We start from the raw sequence: 12233 nt of genomic DNA on the forward strand, positions 1-12233 counted from the left end.
CAGAATCTGTAACTGATATTGACTATGAAGTCTAACAAAGCCGGTATTAAACAGAGTTCCCCCATATCAGTAGATTTGCAAACCATAGGAAAATCTAGAACTGCTGCAAGAGGACAAGAATAGATTTGATCTCAATAAATTTTCTTCTCGAACAAAATCTTAAATTATCGCTTGTTGCATCTGGATTATAGCACAAAGGCATTAAATTATAACGAAATGCTCTGTAAATTCAAAATATCTTTCCAGAAATTCTGTAAATTATAACGGCATGATGTAAACCATACCATACTAATGCGGTGCAGCGAGACGACAAAAGCGTTAGTCACCTTTAGTTAGACCAATTTCGGCTTAACAGTGCGCTCCATGGAGCACTAACGTTGAACTACTGGTCGAGAAAAGAGTTCACACGCGGCATGCTGCCTCTGTTCATTACAAAGTGCGTTAAGGTACTAAAATTTCGCAGCCAAAGTTCCTACGCAAAATTCCACAGTCAATCTCCAGGCAGTTGAGCATAACCCAATGGTAGCGTACCTGTACCACGCAAAAAAGGAAGAAGGGTAAATACAGTCTTTAACTCTGAAAATCAAATGAGGATTATTTAACCGGTTCTCGGTGGAAGAAATAGACAAGGAGGAGGAATTAACCTGAACCCTGCAACTGGCATAGAGAAAAATCTAGCACGCAAGATGAAGCTGCGAAAGGGAAATTCTCTTTATAACTGCACATTAAAAAAAAATTAAGTGGCAGCAGTACTGAATAGGTAAAACAGGAAAAGAATAAAGATAAAGTGGGAAAAACTATGAAGCTTCTGTAAACCCTTGATCTTTCATAGTGTGGTAAGAGGTTGGGCCACTGCATGGGAAAAATAGTAACCGGAAGATTGAAAACATTTAATGAAAACCTACAGATTTGGTAACCTCGAAGGAATAGGCAAACTGAAGAATTTTTCTTACCTGATGGTTCAATCAGACCGTGTAGCGTTGACACGACTCCAGAGCTATGAACAATTGCCATGGCTGGACTGCAATAACCTTCAGAACTGGTAAACCCTCTTCAACAATAGGAAGCAAGATGCAGAGCAGGGAATGAGCAAATGAGACCCACCAGGAAGAGAGAAAGAGTCACCGTAGAGGGCTGCAACTAGTGGATGAGCCGAGACCTCCTTGCGGCAGAGGCACGAATGACCGGAGTGAAGCAAGGAAAAGGGCAATTGTTACCCTAACAAAGCGCTGGAAGATGGAGGGACTTTATTTGGGAGATTGCAACAGCCATTCAGTGGAGACATCGACACGTACACCACTTCATGCAGAACAGCTGCCAACCTGCAAACAAACCTGCTATACCAACCTGCAAACAACGCTAAAAACAAATGTTAGCGAACTAATGCTAACATACGTGTAACATTAATATAAATATACGTAGACCGCCAGAGATAATAAACACGGTAAAGGCAAATAAACCTATGGTCCAGCCTCTTCCGCCTCGGGAAGAGGCCAAATAAGAAGGCAAAAATGGTCACTTTCGGAAACTTTGGTTATGCTGATCATAGTAAACACAGCAGCGTTCAAAAACTTTGGTTATCTTGCCATAAGCCGCTTAAAGTCGCCCCGAATTAATGCTACAGCATCGCGGATCGATTACTATAGTCCCTGCCGGATGCCAGATGGCAGGGACTAATATCTTGCCATAAGCCGCTTAACGTCGCCCCGAATTAATGCTACAGCATCGCGGATCGATTACTATAGTCCCTGCCGGATGCCAGATGGCAGGGACTAATAATGGTTAACGTGAATCTGCGCCTGTGGCAAGTGGAATCAAACTTCATTATTTCAACAAATTTGCTATTATTTTATTTTATTTTATGAGCAATCTATCTTTTGAGTAATGATATTCGACCTTTATTTTTTTATAATATTTTGTGTACCGTCTTTCTTTTGAGTATAAATAATATTCAAACCCCATTTTCAACCTATAGTGGTTTGAAATCTGAAGCACAATTCATACATTAACAAATTCGATTCTATTTTGTTCCCATTTTTCATAATTGAAACTTGACTCTCAAATTCAAACCTATAGTGTGAAGGGTTGAAATTGGAAATATAATCATATTTGTGTAACATTTTAAATTAATGAAATTAGGTCGTTAATTATTAATACATATTAATTAATTGTTAATGGTAAGTTGAATGGTCAGTGAGTGAGCAAAGGTTTTAGTCCTCGTCAAATTTTCTAATAAATTAAATTCTTTGACATCCCTTTATACTACATCAACCCATCTCGGTCCATTAAAATAAAAATATATTAATTTAATAAAATACATGCATATTTAAGAGAAAACCATAGAGAAATCATGATGCTTGAATCCATAACTAGTACCGCCTACTCTAATCGTTCTTTTATAATTTTCAGTTCCTTGTCGACTAAGTTGAGTAGAGTAAGGAGGGGAGGAAACTTTAACAAGTATGTTAGAGGTATATAAATATCCTTCTTTAAGGGGACAACCTCTTCTTCTCTCAATAAGTTGGGATCTCTCTTCTACCTTATTAAATTAATAAGTTCCTATATATAGTTCTTTGAATGAAATGAAAAAAATAAGATAAAGGCGAAAGAAGAGAAAGGATTTCTGCGTGGAGAGGTCAAGCAAGCAACTCTGCTAGGGTATTTTCCACGCTCACTAGTAGCGAAGCAATGTTTGTGTTCCTGAAGTGACTCTGTCGTGGTACTTTCCAGGCCTGCTAGTAGCGGAGCAACACTAGAGATCAAAATTAAGACTCTGACAATTATTTTCACTTGTGTATCTATATACTCCTCGTCCCCAATTGAAACAACTTAGTTTTACTTGGCTTGGTTAAGTGTGCCACTGAAGAAGAGAATAGTAGGGACGATGTCTTAAACGTAAGCTAAGTGAAGAAGCTACATTGATCAATGAACTAAAAAATACTTCCTGAAGTGTTAGACCTGTTTTTCATGAGACAAGACTAATACAGAGAGTTGAATTTCTACCAGTGTGTCGTCAAGTGTTGTAGCTACTACAACCACCCTCCAAATTATTTCCTATTCTTTGATTTTGGAGCCTTCCTTCTATCCATAGGAGCTTAAATTCTACTGTTGTCAAGTATTCATAGTATGTCAAAGACTTATCATTTTATGTTGTGCTTGTGACTCTTTGTTTTGACCTTGATCTGAAATTTTGCAAACACAAGCTAGCCTTTTAGCTTGACCTTGCAGCATTGTTGGGCTTGTCTCCAGAAACTGCGCAATCTTGGAAGGCGGGCTAACCTTACCTCTAGAAACTACGTAAACCTTCTTAGAAGGCCAACCTTGAGCTTGAGAACTATGAAGTTTTGGATGACAGCCCAACCTTGATGATGGAAACTGCACAAACCATCTCTTTAGCTCAAAAACTATGCAATGCAATGAGTGAAGAAATTTCCCAGTCCTTAGGAATTGCACAATCCTTCTTGGCAGTGTGCATGCAAGTTTCCCAAAAAAGAAAAAAAGGAAAAAAGGAAAAATCATCCCTAGAAAATAGGGATTCATTAATTAGTTTCCCAAAGGTGGCACACTTACTATCTTTGGAACTTTCCGCCAAGTGTCGCTTTTTCCTTAATTTTAGGCATGTGCTTCATAAACCTCAATCAGTATAGATATACTTAATTGGCTCTGCTAGATCTCATTTGTACATTTGATCATGGAGCTATAGCATTCCCAAGGAGATCAAGGATCCTTCGGTGGAGTTTGCGGTGCTTTTCCGGGTGAGTTTTCTTTTTGTCGTCTTTTATCGCTTTTTTCATTTTTTTGTCATTTGGCTTCTGAGAGTGTTGTTTTTCTTGTTTATTTTCATGGTTGTTGGTGTTTTGATGTATATTAGCTTGCATAAGTGTTGATTTGGTATGTCATTCACCTTTCACAAGTGTCACATTAGTTTTCTTGATTTTTCCCGTTAGTGGTCATCATTGTGGTGATTCTTCCTGCATGTTTGTTTTTCCTTTTGCATGTTGGTTTTCCACATTTTTTTTGCATTTTTGTATTCTTCACTTTAATGTGCACCACCACTCAAATCTTCTTGTTTCCCACACTATCACCCGAAAGGTTTTCTCATCCCTTGGCTATTTTTCACCTTGTCTAGTTGGCATTGCACAAGTCTAAGGTTCAAGCTCTCAACTTGGCCTCTGAGACTATGCAATGCATAGTAAAGGCTAAACCAACTTCGCATTGCACATTTCCAAGGCTTAGGCCTGCCCCCTTAGCCACTTAGACTGCACAATGTGCAGTCTCTACTATAGGCTACCCAGGCTGGACTATGCATTGTGAAGTCTCTAGCCTCAAGCTGCATCACTAGCTACTGAGACTGCGTAATGTGTAGTTACCATAGCCAATCTCCCTCCATTCACTTCCATAATTGTGCAATTTTCCAAGTCAATGCATGTGGTTGTGCCTGATCTTTCTTTGAAAGTTGATTTTCTAAAGCTAACTTATGTCTGTCATGAGTGTTTTTTCCTCCCACAGGTATTACGGGTGTTGAACACTTCTCTTCATCAGTCACTATGATCTTGGCACCCAAGAGAACTGCTTCAAAGGATACCATAGAGAGAAGCATCGGGGGGAAATTGAGAGTATACAAATTTATTTGCCAGTATACTCATACACTCCATTGTTTGAAGAAAAGGAATCATATATCACATGGAAGAAGGTGAATGAAATTTTCTCATCAAGAACCTTCAAAGCAGATATGGAATACTGACAGGTGTATGCTAATTTCCAGAAGTTGGGGTTACATAGGGTTGCATGCAGGTACCCAAAATTTCCATGTGCGGATGTTATTAGTTGGATATTATTTCACACATATCCAAAGACTATGATTCTTAGTAGTACCAATGGATGGAGGCTTTCTTCTTTTCTGGCAGCAAACTATAATCTCATGTACCATTTTCTTGAGCCAGAATTTCTCATGGATTCATACTTCTATGTGAAAGCCAACTAATTTAGCACCAAGGAGATTGTTAAAGGATGGGTGAAAGAGGCAACAAAGTTTCATCAGATACCCACCAACACATACAAGGAAAAATATCTAAGGAGGGCCTATCATCTATTGATCATCCTATGTTGCAGAATCTATGGTCAGCAGAGCACCGACACCTTTCTTGAAGGGTGGGCATTCTTGTTGGACCGGGTTGTGAATGAAGATAAACCATTCAATTGGTCAGGTTTTTTGGCTCAAAAGTTGCAGATCCATGTATTAATTCCCTTACTCCTCCAAAGGGTGGGAAAGGTATATTTTATATTCCTGCATATCTACTAGATGCAATCTGCGCACATAATGAATTACGCAACATGAATTGGACTTGGAAACAACGAGAGCTTGCCATGTATGTTTATTGAAAGATGCTTTCGGAGTGGAGCCAAAGAGGACTAATGGAGAAGATAACTGATCACTTCCTCATTCTGTTGTACAATATGATCTTTGAGGAAGATCCACCTTGCATGTTGCATAGGGAAATGGAAGCAGTATCTCAGATAGTAGACCGGTTTGCTTCACTGGATGTCATTTTCGTCAAAATGTTTGATGAACAGAAGTCACCACATCTTTTTCCAAGGTATGCCACTAACAAGTTACTCGTGCAAGAGGTTGATTATCATCTCTCCATAGATTTGTCAGAAAATTTTCACAAGAAGAAGAAAGCACCTTGGCCAACTCTTCCTATGCAAATCAGATTGTATGAGATTAAGAACTTGAAAGTTGCGGATACCGAAGGGAATGCGATAGAGAAATTTTCATTCGGTACTTGGGATTTCAATATGTATGATCCGAGTAATATTTGCAAAGAGCACTGTGTGAGGATCCATTTTCAACCGCTAAGCGGGACCTTTCACTTGTCGGAGGAGGATGGATGGAGGAATTGTTACAATGCCTCCTAGTCCCGTGAGTCAATCCATTTTGCGGGAACTTCAGAGATTAGTCCGCAGAAGGAAGTTACTTAAGAGGCAGCACTAGTAGAAGTGTGCAACCTAGTACGCGAGAAGGGAAATAGGAAGTATTTGCACATTCTAAAAGGAGAGCGAAAGTTACAAGATGAAAGCAGATCTAGTCATTATGAAAACGGGTTTAGAAGTAGAGGCAAGGAGGGAACATAGGATGTAGGAAGAAGAGCGAAAGAGAAGGGAAGAACAGGAGAAGAGGAGGAAAGAAGAAGAAGAGAAGTAGAAGTAAGAAGAAGAAGAAAGGTGAAGAGCAAAGCCAATAGCAAAAGAAACAGCGCAGAGACAAGTTGAAGAGCTAAAACAAAACTGAGAGCAGAGGAGGAGAGAAAACAAATGCAGGACTAAGATCTTGCTCAAGAGATGGAAGAGTTGATCGAAATTCAATACATGGAGGATTCAGAGCTATAGAACCAAGATGTCGAACTGATTCCAAGTACACAACAGGTCACCACTCAATCTCCCCATCCTCCAGCGGAGCAAGCTCCAAGAGAGGAAGAGGAAATTGTTCCTCTCGATGATGGCCCAGTTATGGATATGTACAGTTTGACCTATGATGAGCTTCAGAAGAAGATTTTACAAGTGAGGAAGAAACATTTTCTAGACGACCTCACATCTCCTACGTTCATCAGAGAAAGGGTTATTGTGAAAAATAGCAGAGGAAATCCAAGTGCCATTGTCACAGCCAACTTGGCCTTCATAGGTGCTTCGAAGTCAAACATGGAGTATTTGATGGCCGAAAATAAACAACTGGAAAAGAACTTGCAGGTTGTTAGGAAAGAGGTTGAACATCTCTAATAATAGGTACAAAACGCAGCTTCCGCAGAAGTCCATCTAGAAGAACTGAAGGCAATAATACTTGGTGGAGTATCGACACTCGAAGAGGCCATGCAGAGTCTTTATGAGGAGCTTGTTACCATGCATAAGGCAGTTGTCCACTTGCATGGCTTGTAGCAAAAGTGTAAATATTTTGTTAAAACTCTCAAGAATGTACAAGTTTCCATCACTATCATGCATGAATGGTCAACGCAATACAAAGGGGCATCGCTTAACTTGGGCAAGAAAATAAGGCAAGAGGTAGAGTTGGATAAGGCAAAGGTTTGGATTCTTATCCAGAAAAATAAACATCTCACCTCGTTCATTGCCAACACCCAAGCCTGATATGCATGTTTGTACAAATCCTGGACTTCTTGGTGAGATCTCACATGATCCAACAGTCGGCTCACTCACAGAGGTCAAGCATAGGAATTAGGTCAGGAAGGAGATTGAAGAGTACTTGGAACAATTTGAGATAGGTAGCCATCAAGGAAGATCTGGAGCTGAATAGATAGAATATGCATAAGTACATTGGTGGCCCTGTCCAAATTAACACAATGTTTCTCCTACTCAAGAAGGAAACACAAACTGGTTCCAAGTCAGTGTACTCGAATGCCATGGAGGCTAGAGTATGCCTCTAGCTTGACACCATCACACAATTTAAGGATGTCATCATGCAATAAAAAGCTTGGCACCAGTATGTAGTCGAGAAACATCAAGTGGAAGTTATTGAGATGGAGTTTCCGCAAACTCAAGCATAACCGTTTTTGTCTTATTAGGCTATCTAGTTGGCTCTACCCAATTTTGTCTTATATGGGTACAAGTAAATTGTAATATTATTTTGTAATTTGTAAGTGGAATTCCACGTGTCAATATTGGAATGTGAAGAGTCACAATGTAATGTAATGAGTCTTTTTGTAAAGAAGTTGAAGAGTCACAAGGGAAGTCCAAGAGTTATAAAGGGGAGTTGCAAAGTCACCCTGTCTTGTTATAAATATACCCTCATAACTCATGTAAAGGGATTTTTGGGAAGCCAACCTTTTGGCTAGGCTTAGGCTTAGAATCCAGAGCTTGGGAGTTTGTGAGAGCCTTGGCTTCTTCGTAGTATAGAGGGAGTATCTTTCTTTGGAGGAAAAGGTGTTGACTTCATGTTCCATGATTTGGGCTAGTGGTTCGTCAATGGTATATGTATGATTATAACTTTCACTTAATAAAAGCTCAGAGCCGCCACATTTTCATGCATATGTTATGAAATAGTAGGACTATTCTTGTTATGTTTTCAATGTATGTTATTTAACTTATTCTTATGCTTATGAAATATTTCGTTTGCATTGGTATGACTCTTGTTGTTTTTGTGTTGTTGTTTATTTCCATCATTGTTAATGTGTGAATTATTTCGCATATTAGCTTGTGATGTCTTTATGCTCATGTGTTCCTTTTAAGTTGTGTACTATTACAGACTTCTAAGAAACTCATTCATTCTCCCTTCGTGTTTTAGAACCTCTATGCATTACACTTGACTTTCCGAAGAGTCACACGTTTGTTCCCACCAAAGTGACCATACATCACTCTATGTGTTATTACAACCAAGGCACATCATTAAAACTCACTGCATCGGAAACCGGTTCGTATTCCAGATGGGACTCTTACACCAAATGGTGTGAGGTCTAATTGAGACTTCATATATGGGAGATCCCCTGAATGTTGGCAGGTTCAACACTGTCAACAGGTTGTTAGATATTTTGGGAATTTATACAAATCCAGGGATGGGGTGGACATTAATACACAATTATGGGGCATCAACACTTATCCATAGATGTTTACTAAGTAGGACAATGTAATCATTAGGAGGTCGATCACCTTTGAAGAAGTTGAAACAGTTCTAAAGTATTTTGCTAGGGACAAAATCCCAAGTCTGGATGGGTGGACCGTGGAACTATTTATACATTTTATGGATATCATGGGGTCAGATTTACTTCTCTTGGCTAAAGAATCAAGGACCACTCGTAAAACTTTTGGTGCTCTAAATTCCACTTTTATCATGTTGATTCCAAATTTTTCAAAGGTTAATTCTTTTAAGGATTATCACCCTATCTCACTACGTAATATTGCTTACAAGTTAGTTTCTAAGATAATTTCTTCTAGGCTAAAATGTTTTTTATCAAAACACATTACACTTGAACAATTTGGGTTTTTAAAACACCATCAAATTTAATATGCAATTCCTATTACATAGGAATGCATACATTCAATTAAGATCAATAAGAAGGGGTAACTATTACTAAAACTCAACTTGATTAAATCATATGACTAAGTCAACTGGTGTTTTCTGAGGATGGTTTTACATAAAATTGGTCTTTGAGTGGAGGTTGTCGATTGGATAATGGTTTGCATCACCTCTATGAATTATGTTGTCTTGATTAATGGAGAGCCATCTAGTTTCCTTATATCCTCGAGAGGGTTGAGGCAGGGCATGTCTTTACCCTTGATATACTTTTTGTTGATTATAGAAGGAATGAGAAGAATGATCATTGATGCAAGAAATATTGGTTACTTTATGGGTATTAAGATCACCTAAAATAGTTTCATTACACACCTCATGTTTGTGGATGATGTTTTAATTTTTGGGCAAGTCTCCATATTGTTCACTAAACAAGACATTGCTTTGGACATTACCAATATATTTGTTGTATATTTGGTTGAATTTGATGTGGATTTTAAATATCTTGGTTTCCACTTTAAACCAAATAATTATCGCATTAAAGCTTGGACTTAGCTGATTCAAAAAATTGAGAAAAAATTGGCCATTTGGACACTAAAGTGGCTCACACATGGGGGAGGACTGATGTTCGCATATTCTATCTTACATAATATATATGTATACTGGATGCATCTCTATTTGATTCCTAAATATATCATTAAACAACTTAATTCTATTTTCACAAACTTCATCTGGTCTGGTGCTAAAGGTGTTAATGAGATACATCTAGCTCTGTTAGACGAAATAACGAAGAGGAAAGAGGACGGAGGTTGGGGTTTAAAGAACATTGAATTTTTTTTTATGGGATTTGGTGTTGAAGAGCTTATGGTGTGCTTTGTTTGGAGAAGGCATATGGAAAAGGATAATTTTAGAAAGTATCTAAAAAAATACTCTGTATAGGATTGGATTAAATCTGGATCTTGGGTTCCTAGCAAAGCCTCATATATTTGGAACAATTTAATGAAGGTTAAGCATTAGTTTCTCTAGAACTTGAAGTGGGAGATTGGGTTAGGTACATCAGTGGAAATTGGCTTGGATCCCATCAAAGGGTTCTCGGAGAACCATTCTCTGCCATACCCTCTCATTAGGTTCATCCATGCAAAAGGTATTTATTATTTACATTAGATCCATATTGATGTTGGTCTAATCTTCTATTATCTGACCTCGACATGCTCGAGATACTTGGGGTTATTTGGGAATTAGCTGAGACTTGGGACAAGTATGTGATTAATTTATATTTTGTTGGTATCACTTTGAACGAAAATGATGACCACTTTACATGGGCTAGAAATGTAGTTCAGGGGAAGATTTCTATTAAGGAGGCCTATTGGTATATTTCACAATCACATAAGAAGGATGAGGAAAGGTGGTGGTTTAGGAAGGTCTAGAAATGGAACTTTCCTATGAAACTTAAATGTTTTGGGTGGTTGGTTTGGAGGAAAAATATATTAACTTGGTAAAATCTATCAGGAGAGGTTTTATGGGTCCTAGTAAATGTGTCATGTGCATGGTATATAATGAGGATGTTTCTCAATTGTTCCTCATTTATCCTTTTCCATTTTCCATTTGGAGTGGTGTTTTAAAAACTTTAAATGTCTTTGCTGGTAGGAATTCAACATCAGTGGAAGCTTGTCTAAAGGAATAGAATAAGGAATATAAGGAATACATGACTCTTCCTTTTTATAGTTTCTAGAGAATTTAGAGAAGCATGAATTCCCTAATTTATGAAAGCGTCCCACTGGATATTAGTAGAATTTATTTAAAATTTTGTGCATATTTTAATGAGGTAAGGCTTGTGGCACATAAGAGAAAAGAGAGGTCCATTAAGCAATTGGAGCTTAGGAATAGATATCTTGTGGGGTTCTTTGATGGTGCTGCTAATCTTAATATATGTTGCAATGGGGCATACATTGTCTTACAATCAACAATAGTGGTACAAGTACAAATACACAGAAAAATATTATTTCCTTTTGGGGAGTCCTATTCTATGCAAAATGGTTATCCCTGGATACATTAGATGCCTATGGGGATTCAAAATTTGTAATTTATTGGGCAAATGAAAGGTCTACTTTCTATCCCCCAATGTTTACAAATTGGATGAGTAGAATCAAAGAGTTAATTGGGTCTTTTAGATGGGTGACATTTTCACATATACCCAGGGAACTGATAACATTGTTGATACTCTATCAGAGAAAGAAGGGCCACATATATCCAATCAAGGAGATCAACTTCGCAACTTTTAGAAATGGCAAACTTTAAAGGGCTAGAAAGGTCTAGTTTCCTTGATGAACTCATATTTGGCACTGATCTACATGCAAATTTTATGTTTTGATTATGTTATATATATGTGTGTGTGGTTGCTACATAGATAAATTTATGAAATCTAAATTATCATGGTATATTTTTCGATAATAACCTAAACAATTAATATGTGTAAATTTTAAATTATAAACATAAATATAAACAACTTCTTATTAATAAAAAAAATTATATTAAACTTTTCTTTCCTAAAAATAATATATGGAAAATTATTTATTGAAAACATAAATTAACTGACACTTTTTTTTGGTTCATATTTAACATTACAATGTAACGTAAACATAACACTCTTTGATAAAGCCTCTTAAAGTATTATATTTGAAATATGTGAATGTAACCTAACTTTTCCTTTATTCCCCTTTTTTTTTCACAATATGAAATTTAGTGTTTTTGTAACTTAGTGTTGTATCATATATATTATGATAATTTATTGTATATCGGTAAAAATATTATCATATATTTATATTAAACATAGTTGAGTTGAGAAGTATCAGTTAATTAACCCATATTTATATAATTTTGAACATCATGATTTATTTTATGATTTTGAACATCATAATTTATTTTGGTAAAAATACCATATCTTTATGTCAATCAAAGTTGACTTTTAAAAATATAAATCAATTATTTCTATAATTTTAAATATCACAATGCAACATAGAACTAGATGTCTAATTGTGACATTTGAAATGTTAGAATGTGTCATAATCCTATTTTATTTCTTCATAAATGTTAAAAGTGAGATACTCTTTTATTCTTTTTTCAACATCATAAAGGAATAAATTGAGTTTGTATAAGAAATTTAATCTTTACTTATGGCCTTATAAATTATTACGTATTTATAAAAATTCCGCCATAT

The 12233-nt window shown here is 36.9% G+C and overlaps 1 long non-coding RNA gene across 1 annotated transcript; it reads right to left on the reverse strand.

Moving 5' to 3' along the window:
- Positions 1-305: 305 nt before the first annotated feature.
- On the reverse strand, positions 306-1224 carry LOC149179592 (uncharacterized). Its single transcript, XR_016257390.1, has 3 exons — positions 954-1224; positions 645-718; positions 306-531 (listed from the first exon to the last, which is right to left on the reverse strand). It is a non-coding gene; the product is annotated as an uncharacterized LOC149179592 (long non-coding RNA).
- Positions 1225-12233: the final 11009 nt, after the last annotated feature.

The sequence above is a fragment of the Pinus tabuliformis genome, chromosome 3_2 (genome assembly GCF_031772625.1).
Source record: "Pinus tabuliformis cultivar Carrire ecotype Pingquan chromosome 3_2, CPIR1, whole genome shotgun sequence".
Lineage (NCBI taxonomy): Eukaryota > Viridiplantae > Streptophyta > Pinopsida > Pinales > Pinaceae > Pinus > Pinus tabuliformis.